This window comes from Zalophus californianus, chromosome 2 (assembly GCF_009762305.2).
Source record: "Zalophus californianus isolate mZalCal1 chromosome 2, mZalCal1.pri.v2, whole genome shotgun sequence".
NCBI classification, from domain to species: Eukaryota; Metazoa; Chordata; class Mammalia; order Carnivora; family Otariidae; genus Zalophus; species Zalophus californianus.
In genome coordinates, this window is record NC_045596.1 from 129,225,498 (window position 1) to 129,235,190 (window position 9,693).

General features: G+C 42.5%; 1 pseudogene; it reads right to left on the reverse strand.

The window, feature by feature from the left end:
* Positions 1-3,007: 3,007 nt before the first annotated feature.
* Positions 3,008-3,463, reverse strand: LOC113925469 (annotated as a pseudogene).
* Between the last annotated feature and the right edge of the window lie 6,230 nt (positions 3,464-9,693).

Here is a 9,693-nt window from a genome sequence, read left to right on the forward strand (position 1 = left end):
TGGGGGTTCTAGAGGGGAGGGGGTAGGGGGATTGGTTAGCCCGGTGATGGGTATTAAGGAGGGCACCGTACTGCATGGAGCACCGGGTGTTATACGAAAACAATGAATTGTGGATCACTACATCAAAAACTAATGATGTATTGTATGGTGACTAATGTAACATAATAAAATAAAATAAAATTTAATAAAAATAAATAAATAACAATGGATAAGAAAAAATAAAATGAGGATATCGACAGGACCTACCACACTTGTGGAATTAACTTGTGAGGATTAAATGACCTACTTCAGGTGAAGGGCTCAGAGATGTTTCTGGAGATGGTGCCATGTAACACGTTAGCTTTATGATTACTGCCAGCAGGTGTACTACGGAATCCAGATATATTCTCTTCCTAACGCATGTCTCTCTAGTGCAAACCCAGACCTATCCTGAAGTCACATTTTTTTCTCTGCACTGTGTTACAAAAGTCTCTATAGCTGGAAAAATAGATCACCCTTCAAAGTCTTTCCACATAGATATGGAGATGTTTCATAATAAGACAAATCCAGCTTTCTGTGAACAGCTAAATATGGGTAATAGTCAACTTAACTGAAGTCCACTATAAATACTCTGTAAGCTACAGGAAACTCCCAGGCTCCTCACATTTTAATGCAGGGGGTCAGATTTCTGTTTGCCATCCCAGGCACCGCTCTCAGAGAGGCTGCCCAGACCTTTTCTGCTTTCTGGGCAGGATGGACATGGTGGGTGGGGAGAGGGGCTTCAGCATGAAGCCATGAGTAGTTAACAATCTAGTGTGTGTGTGTGTGTGTGTGTGTGTGTGTGTGTGTGTGAGAGAGAGAGAGAGAGAGAGAGAGAGAAGAAGAGAGAGGGTGGGAGGGAGGGAGTAAGGAAGGGAAGGAGAGGAAGAGAGAGAAAGGTGAAGGTTGTTTTTTGTTTTTTTCTTTTGGCAAATTTGCTCTAGATTCTGTCAACATGATAGAGCAAAATGCGGTCAAATCCAGTTCCCCATGCATGGTTCCCATAGATGCTTTTGCTTTTGAAGTTGATGGAAATTTAAGCTAAGAATTCTCCAGCCCACCCCGAACTGAAATCTAGTGTACTTGAGATTAAAAAGTTTGCTCCAAAATAAATGGTCATTTCTTTATCTTCTACTCTTCTTTCTTGCCCCCTCCTCCCCTCATCTCCTCTTGCCTTCCTACTCTTCTCTCTTCTTCCTCATTTCCAGGAATGGAGAGAATTTTTAATATTATTTAATCAAAATAAGATAGCTTTGAAAGTTCTGCTTTGGTTGTTTTCATTTTGAGAAATGAAGTTTGGCATATATTCTTCCTTATTCAGTGCACTCCTAAAATGTAGATAACTATCGCTAAAGGGCAATACATGATGGTATATATGCACAGACACAGACGTCACCATTGTGAAATAGCAGGTACCATGGAGAATAGAGCAATGAACCATTTCCTCATTTGGAAAGAAAATACCCAATAAACTCAAGCAAAGAGCCCAAAATAGCTCTACTTCACTTTTGAGCACTCTTGCATGGAGCTACTTACTCAGGGCCAGGACAAATTGGTGCCAGGTGCCTTGTAGAGATGCCAGTTTCATAGATTTTGCACTCTCTTTGTGGGAGGATGAGTTAATAACACATACTTGTCTGGTGCATACTTGCATCTTATTTCTGAGCCTGTAACCAAATACGGCAGCCTTCATATGAATAAATAAATCACACTGAAAACTGGAAAAAAATCCAGGTGATATCAACACTTGCTTCAACTGAAAAATACTGATTGGTAAGTCCACTGTGCTTAGGGGTGATACTTCATTACAAAGAACATCAGACTTGCATTATTAAACTGGTGGTTTTCAAACCTGTCATAGAATTCTATTTTCCAGATGAAATCTTACCTTGAACTTTAGTATATAAGAGACATAGAGCTGTCCTGGTTATACTGGGGGTGGGGGGTCAGGGCGCTGCACATTTGGCTTCTTCCTTGGCCCCCCTCTAGAGCTCCCTCCAACCCCTGTACCTTCACTGAACCATGGAGCTCCTCAGTGTGAAAAATACTAATATACAGGTTATTACTGAAGCCTGGATGATGAATCAAGATGCCAGTATCACAGAGCTGCTCCTGGCTCTCCTGGCTCCATGCTCTATGACACCTTGCAACCCAGCACCATTTGGACAACACACCCCATTGTTCCTCAGTAGGAAGCAAATGCTTAAACTATTGTGACCAAGCATGTAAAGCCATGGATTGAACTAATCTACTTAGAGCCAGCATAGCCCGTTAGGGCTTTCTCTTTTTCCTATAGATTCAGTATCTTGGGTTCTGAAAACAAAAATATTCTGTAACAGGAGATTTGGTTTTGTTCACACGTCTGTGCTTATAATAGGGGAACTTGGATAGTCAGTCTTGCTCTTCATGCCCCTTTCCTGCCTGCCTTCACCTGCCTGGCTTTGTGGAATGGTGGGTAAGCAGCATGGGGACATGCTCCAGCCACCAAGGACATGAAGCCTGCCCACCACACCCAGTGCCCTCAGCAGGAGTCTGGCCCACAGTTGTCTTGTGTCTCAGAGTCAGCTAAGCTGACAAGGTGTGCATATGTGTAAGTAGCATGATTTTTCCCTCTAATTAAAAAATAACAGTTTATAAGGAACATTTATAAAATACAATAAGCATAAAGAGTCAAGTTACCACTAAGGGAAGCATTTTAAGGTATATATCCTTAGACTTTTTTCCTTCCTTTCCTCCCTTCCTATATCCTCTCTTCTTTTCTATTTCACCAAAATAGGATTGCACTGTAACTCCCTTTATTTATTACCTCCTGTACTGTGAACATCTTTTTGTGATAAATACATAATAATATATAATTGTTAATGGTTTAGAAATATTCCTTTGTGCCATAACTCATTTTTTTGAAAGGTTGAACAGTTTATTATTTACATGTATAAAGAATGTGAAAATAGAAACTAGGATGAGGCACAGTCAGGAAGATGATTCCAGCTCAGTCGGTGATGATGAGCTCGTCTACCCCGCATTCTTCATAGCTCCTGTGTGGCAGGTAGCAGCGAATAATGATGGGGATCTTTCGGGCCTTGAACTCTTTCATGGCGACGAGCAAGGGATCTGTCTCCCCCTCCAGCTCCACCATCACGGGGGCACACATCGCGATCTGGAGGGTGCAGGTGCCAAGTACACGGGTTCGCTCATACTTGGTCATATATGGTGTGGTGATTCACTTCTGGTTGGTCTCTGGTTGCTCTCCAGAGGGGCGGATCTCAACGTTCTCCTGGCCCTCCTCCTCGGCATTCTCCAAGTCACCTAGCCCTTCGTCCTCCTCCACTTCATCAAAGTCGTCACCATCAAAATTGTCCTGTCTGACATGACACCTGCACTGACGCCATGTGGCTCTGAGCCTGAGACCTGTATGGACACCTGCAAACAGCGTGCCTGCGCCCATTTGACTAAATTTCTACTTTTTAACATGTTTTCCTCTTTTATAAAGAGCACATCTATTACGATTTTCATTCATAAATCCTTGTATATTTCTCTAGAATGAATTTCTAGAGGTGGAGTTGATGGTTATACAAGGTGAAAACTTTAATAGTATCATCAAATTGCCTTCCAAAATATTTCCCCAATTTTATTCCAAAAACCACTATAACAAGCACACAATTCCCCAGACCTTCATCAACTGGCCAATTTAGGTTAGACATATAGTGCCAAGGACACTCGGGCTGGCCAAGCAGAAATATCAGCACGATGAAGCTGAGTGCAGCATATCCAGGGAATCAGATACTGCATTCAAATGGCATTTTAATTTTACTGAGCATTTCTTCAGATGTGCTATGTGTCAGTTTTAAAAAATTAACATAGCAAAAAAATTCAAAGGAAGAGTGCTTGTTTGTTTTTGTTTATCCCCTGAAAGAATGTAAGGCAGGGCATGGACAGACCACAACCTAATTTGGCCGTGCATCCCAGGGAAGGGTTTGTTGATGCTGCAGAGCCTCTGTATCATCAGTGTGAAGTGCAGCATTCACTGGCCAATGCAGAGGGTGCAGCAGATGGGGGTAGGGGGCAGAAGTGCAGCCCTTCTCTTTTCTTCCAGAGGGCTGGGAAGTAAGGGGAACAGAGGTTGGACTGCCTGCTGGCCTTACTGGCCTCCTCTTGTCCCTACTTGGTGGCCTGAGCTAAGGTTGGTGGACGGTAAGGTGAAGGCGGCAGACTTCCTGTGTCCCTGCGTCTCCCTCCTCAAAAGTTGTCCATCGAGGAATTGGAAAAAAGAAAGCCACGTGGCACCATCCTACCCATCCCTGCCTTTCACAGCTCTGTCTTTACTGTCTCTCCTAGTCTTCTCTCGGCCTTTCCTCCCAACCTCGTGTGTGAGGGTTAAGTGAAGCAAAGAATGTGTGGTTTGTGGAGAAGGAGCTGAATCAGGTGTGCAATGGGGAGGTCTCCTGAGTGTGCCAAAGACCAAATGAGATCAGACTTGAGGATTCCAGGCCCCCTGATCTCAGCAGTTCCCTTTGGGCATCTCTGTTCGGGCAGGGCCCCAAAGAGAACACAAGGTCTGAGTTGGGACTTAGAGAATGTTCCTCGGTCTCCTGAGCCCTGGATTTTCTATCCTCCAGCCACCTCCTGCCTTTACTTCCCTCTTCTGCAGACTTTATGGTTGCCCATGAGTTCAACCCCTCTCCACCATGACCCTCTCTTCTCTGACTCACCGTCCCTCAGACTCTCCAGCCTGGCCTTGATCATGCCTGTTTTGTCCATATACCCAGGTTGCCGACAGCAGCTGAAGCAAGCCACATAGCCCTGCACAGAGATGGGTGTCACTTCATGTAGGCGGCCTCGGATCACAGCTAGGCCCTTAGCACTCCCCAGCAGCCTTCTGTTGGCTATTATTTTCCACTCTCTACAGAAGGATTTCTAAACTTTCTCCACTGTCCTTAAACATTTGCCACTTATTGCAACACCCCCACCTGCCCAACTGACACACACTGCTGTAGTGAATGGCAATCGATCCCCTTTCCAACATTTCTCAAAGAGCTAAACAGAATCATCAAATGGGAAATCCATTATTTTGATGAATTTACCTAAAATGAAGTTGGGGAGAGAATGTGACAAAGACAAGAGGAAAACATACCAAAGGAGAGAGAGGTCCCCTCAGAGAGGAAGAAAGCCAAGTGTAAATCCTCCAGCTCCTCAGGCTTTCATTTTAACCCATCCTTACTTCAGGTCTTGCTTGTCTGTTATGGGGCAAGGGCTCCCAAGTAGACAGTGCAGAGTCCCCTTTCCCCATCACCGGGCAGTGACAAGATTCCACCTGGGTCCTCACAGGATTTATCTTCGTTATTTCTTAGCTGATCCATTTTAGACTCATGATGACTGTGGTCAGACTGAGTTTTCCACTGAAATTTAATTAAAATTTTTTTCTGGGCTGTGTTCCTTGGGGGCATTCTTAGATTCATGCTCCCTGGATAAGTTTTTGGGGGGTTTTCAGCTCTACCAACTTCTCTCAACTTTGGACATAGCACATAGCCACAGAAATGTGTAGGAGAAATCCAGTGCATGGTAAAGAGCCAGCATTTGACTCCTTAAACAGAAAGTCTGTATATGTAAAGGGACTTGGGGAGCACAGGCCTTTTTCCTGCTCCTCAAGGGATGACGAGTTGCAAGAGTTAGGCTCTGTCAGCATCGGTGGAAGGCCCATCTTAACCTTCCTGAAAGGGGTAGTGGACCAGGCTAATGGGTATCTGCTGTGAGTTTGAGAGGTGCACATGCATTCACTTAAAGCAAGGTGGGACCCTGCCAATTTGTTCAGATTTACTGCCAGTTGGCAGTGAGACTGAATCCTTCCTGAGGAAAGCCAAAGAGAGCAGAAGGCCTGGCCTGGGGTTCTGGCCCAGTGAGTGAGCAGTAGCTTTCATGTATGGAGTGTCTGAGCAAAAACGGGCCAGGACAGGCCTGACCCCTCACAATTCACTTAATGGTTTTCTGCCAGGGACTATAATTGTTTCCAAGGGAAAACTTCGCATTTGTTTTTGGTATTTTTAAGGTGCGTGTGTGCGTGTTTGCTCCTGGTGCTAAGAGTATGTGTTCATCAAAAGGAACTGGCAAAAGCATTCTCCTTTTCTCACTTTGTGTGCTTGACTCTGTGACCTTGTGTTCTCCTGAAGCCTCTGCCACACGATCTCTTCAGTCTCCTTCCTGTATGATGATTTCCCCTGAATGATTCCCATGGGCATTTTTATGTCAGCAGCCTGGAATGTTTCTCTCCTTCCTGGGAAAAGCTCTTTTGGTCTTAGTGAACTCAGAGATGGAAGAATTTGTAAGAATCAGGGAACCTGCCTCAAATCACCTCCTATTATAACTTCCTACAAGGACTAGAGAGGAGGTTAGAACATTTCCTTCCAGGGGGCGCCTGGGTGGCTCAGTCGGTTAAGCATCTGACTCTTGATTTTGGCTCAGGTCATAATCTCAGGGCTGTCAGATCAAGCCCTGCCTTGAGCCCTGCGTTGGGCTCCATAGCAAGGAGTCTGCTTGAGATTCTCTCTCCCTCTGCCCCTCCCTCCCGATGCGCTCTCTAAAATAAAGAATAAATAAATCTTTAAAAGAAAAAAAAAAGAACATCTCTCTTTCCCTTCAGTGTCCAAGGAGGGAGAGAGGCAGGTTACCTTTCCCTGCCAAAGCCACGTGGAGCCAGACAGAGCCATAAGCACACCTGCTATAGTAGAGGGTCAAGTAAAAACATTACTGCTAAAGGCTACCTTGGCACCTCCTACTTGTCTGCATTGCAAGTATATCACTTTTCCTCATAAGCATCTGGCAAAGTAGGATTATCAGTCCTGCTCAGACAAGTCGGTCACTTTCCCAAAGCTACACATTTTAACACGTGGCAGAGAGTATGGCAGTGAGTCTTGTTTTAAGATGAGTGGTATTATAAGGTTGTACTTGGCCACATGGGAGACAAACAGTGCCATGGAAACCCTGAAATATCCAGATCTAGCCAGTCCTTAAGTCTGATTTTGTCCAAAGCAGAAGAGTTCTTGATCTGATCTGAGGTGGTGCCAGAAAGCTCCAACACTACATATGTGAAGTTCCATCATTATAGTCATTCTTTCATTTAATGGGTTTTCTTCCATTACAGTTAAAATATCTTTGGGTATCTAATCCTTTGGGCAGTCATTTATATCTCAATATAAATTAATTTATTGCATTTTATTCTATATAAAAGCTAATTGAGGGCTGATTTTCTTTCCTTCATGCATTTATTCTTTCAATCAATGTTAATCCAAGGACAAGATGCCATGTAAGTTGAAAGAGGAATAAGACCTATACTCTGTCCTAAATGAGCTTCCAGTTTAGAAGGAACCTAATTCATCATAAGAGAGCATACAGTGAGTTCTGTAAGAATAACACAAATAGATTTTAAAAATTGATTGAGAGCAGGAACAGGGAACAAACATCTGGGTAGTTTAGGAGCACACAGCAGAGAGGCAACATGTGGGATGGGTGTTTTTGAAGGATGGGAAGGATTACAAATGGCACTGATGTTGCTATAGAGGCAACCAGGTGGAGAGAGAAAAGAGGAAGGTATTCACAGAGGAGGGAAAGCCATGAGCAGAGATGAGGGGGGTAGGAAACTGCCACATTTACTGGAGGAATTCAAATTGTTCAATTTGACTTAAAGATAGGGTGTGTGTGAAGGAGTAACAGGAGGTGAGGATTAAAAAGGTACAGTTGACCATGGAACAACATGGGTTTGAACTGCATGGATCAACTTACACACAGATTTTTTTTTTCAGGAAATATAACAGAAAAATTTTTTGGAGATTTGCAACAATTTGAAAAAACGCACAGACAAACCATGTAGCCTTTCTTAGAAATATAAAAAAAAAAAATTAAGAAAAGGTTAGGTATGTCATGAATGCATAAAATATATATAGAAACTAGTCTATTTTATTATTACTACCATAAAATATACACAAATCTACTATAAAAGGTTTAAATTTATCAAAACTATGCTCACAAATACAGGTCATACATGGCACCCTTTGCAGTGGAGAGAAATGTAAACAAACATAAAGATGCAGTATTGAATCATAACTGCCTAAGACTGTAGTACATTAACTGTAGTACATACTGTACTAATGTAATAATTTTGTAGGCACCTCCTGTTGCTATTGCAGTGAGCCCATGTGTTGTATCTGTTTAAAATGCCCTGACACTTGCTCATCATCTCTACGTGAGCAGCTTATCTCTCATTGTTCCTCATTGTTTACAGTATTCCTCATTGTTTACAGTATTGCACTTAAACTGGTGAAAAAATACATGAGAACTGTTGGAGATCACGTGTTACTGTGGTATGCAATTTACTGGAGAGATAAGCTATGAGCATAGTTTTGATAAATTTAAACCTTTTATAGTAGATTTGTGTATATTTTATGGTAGTAATAATAAAATAGACTAGTTTCTATATATATTTTATGCATTCATGACATACCTAACCTTTTCTTAATTTTTTTTTATATTTCTAAGAAAGGCTACATGGTTTGTCTGTGAGTTTTTTCAAATTGTTGCAACTCTCCAAAAAATTTTTCTGTTATATTTCCTGAAAAAAAATCTGTGTGTAAGTTGATCCATGCAGTTCAAACCCATGTTGTTCCAGGGTCAACTGTACCTTTTTAATCCTCACCTCCTGTTACTCCTTCACACACACCCTATCTTTAAGTCAAATTGAACAATTTGAATTCCTCCAGTAAATGTGGCAGTTTCCTACCCCCCTCATCTCTGCTCATGGCTTTCCCTCCTCTGTGAATACCTTCCTCTTTTATCTCTCCACCTTGTTGCCTCTATAGCAACATCAGTGCCATTTGTTTACAGTTTACATTTGTTTACAGTTTGTTTCTATTTGTTTACAGTTTAAGTGCAATACTGTAAACAATGAGGAACAATGAGGACCTATACAATCAAGAAGCAAAGATAAATCATGACATTGCAAGAAAAAGTTGAATTGTTTGATAGGTACCAGTCTGCAGCTGCAGTTGCCTGCCATTTCAAGATATATGAAACCAGGGGCGCCTGGGTGGCCAGTCGGTAAACATTTGCCTTTGGCTCAGGTCATGATCCTGGAGTCCCAGGATTGAGTCCCACCTCAGGCTCCCTGCCCAGCCTGGAGTCAGCTTCTCCCTCTGACCCTCCCCCTTCTCGTGCAATCTCTCTCTCTCTCTTTGTTTCTAATAAATAAATAAAATCTTAAAAAAAAAAAGAATAAATGAATCCAGCATAAGGTCCATTACAAAAAAAAAAAAAAAAAGGAAATTTCATGAAGTCATCACTGCAACTTGCAGCTATGCCATCAGGGATGAAAACCTTGCACTTTTTGTGAAATACCTTTTTATTTCATGATGAAAATGCAGTTTGGGGCACCTGGGTGGTGCAGGTAGTTAAGTGTTCCACTCTTGGTTGCAGCTCAGGTCGTGATCTCAGGGTCATGAGATCGAGCCCTGTGTCAGGCTCCTTGCTCAGCACAGAGTCTGCTTGAGCTTCTCTCTCCCTCTCCCTCTGCCCCTCCTGCTCATGCTTTATCTCTCTCTCTCTAAAATAAATAAATAAATATATTTTTTAAAGATTTTATTTATTTATTTGACAGAGAGAGACACAGCGAGAGAGGGAACACAAGCAGGG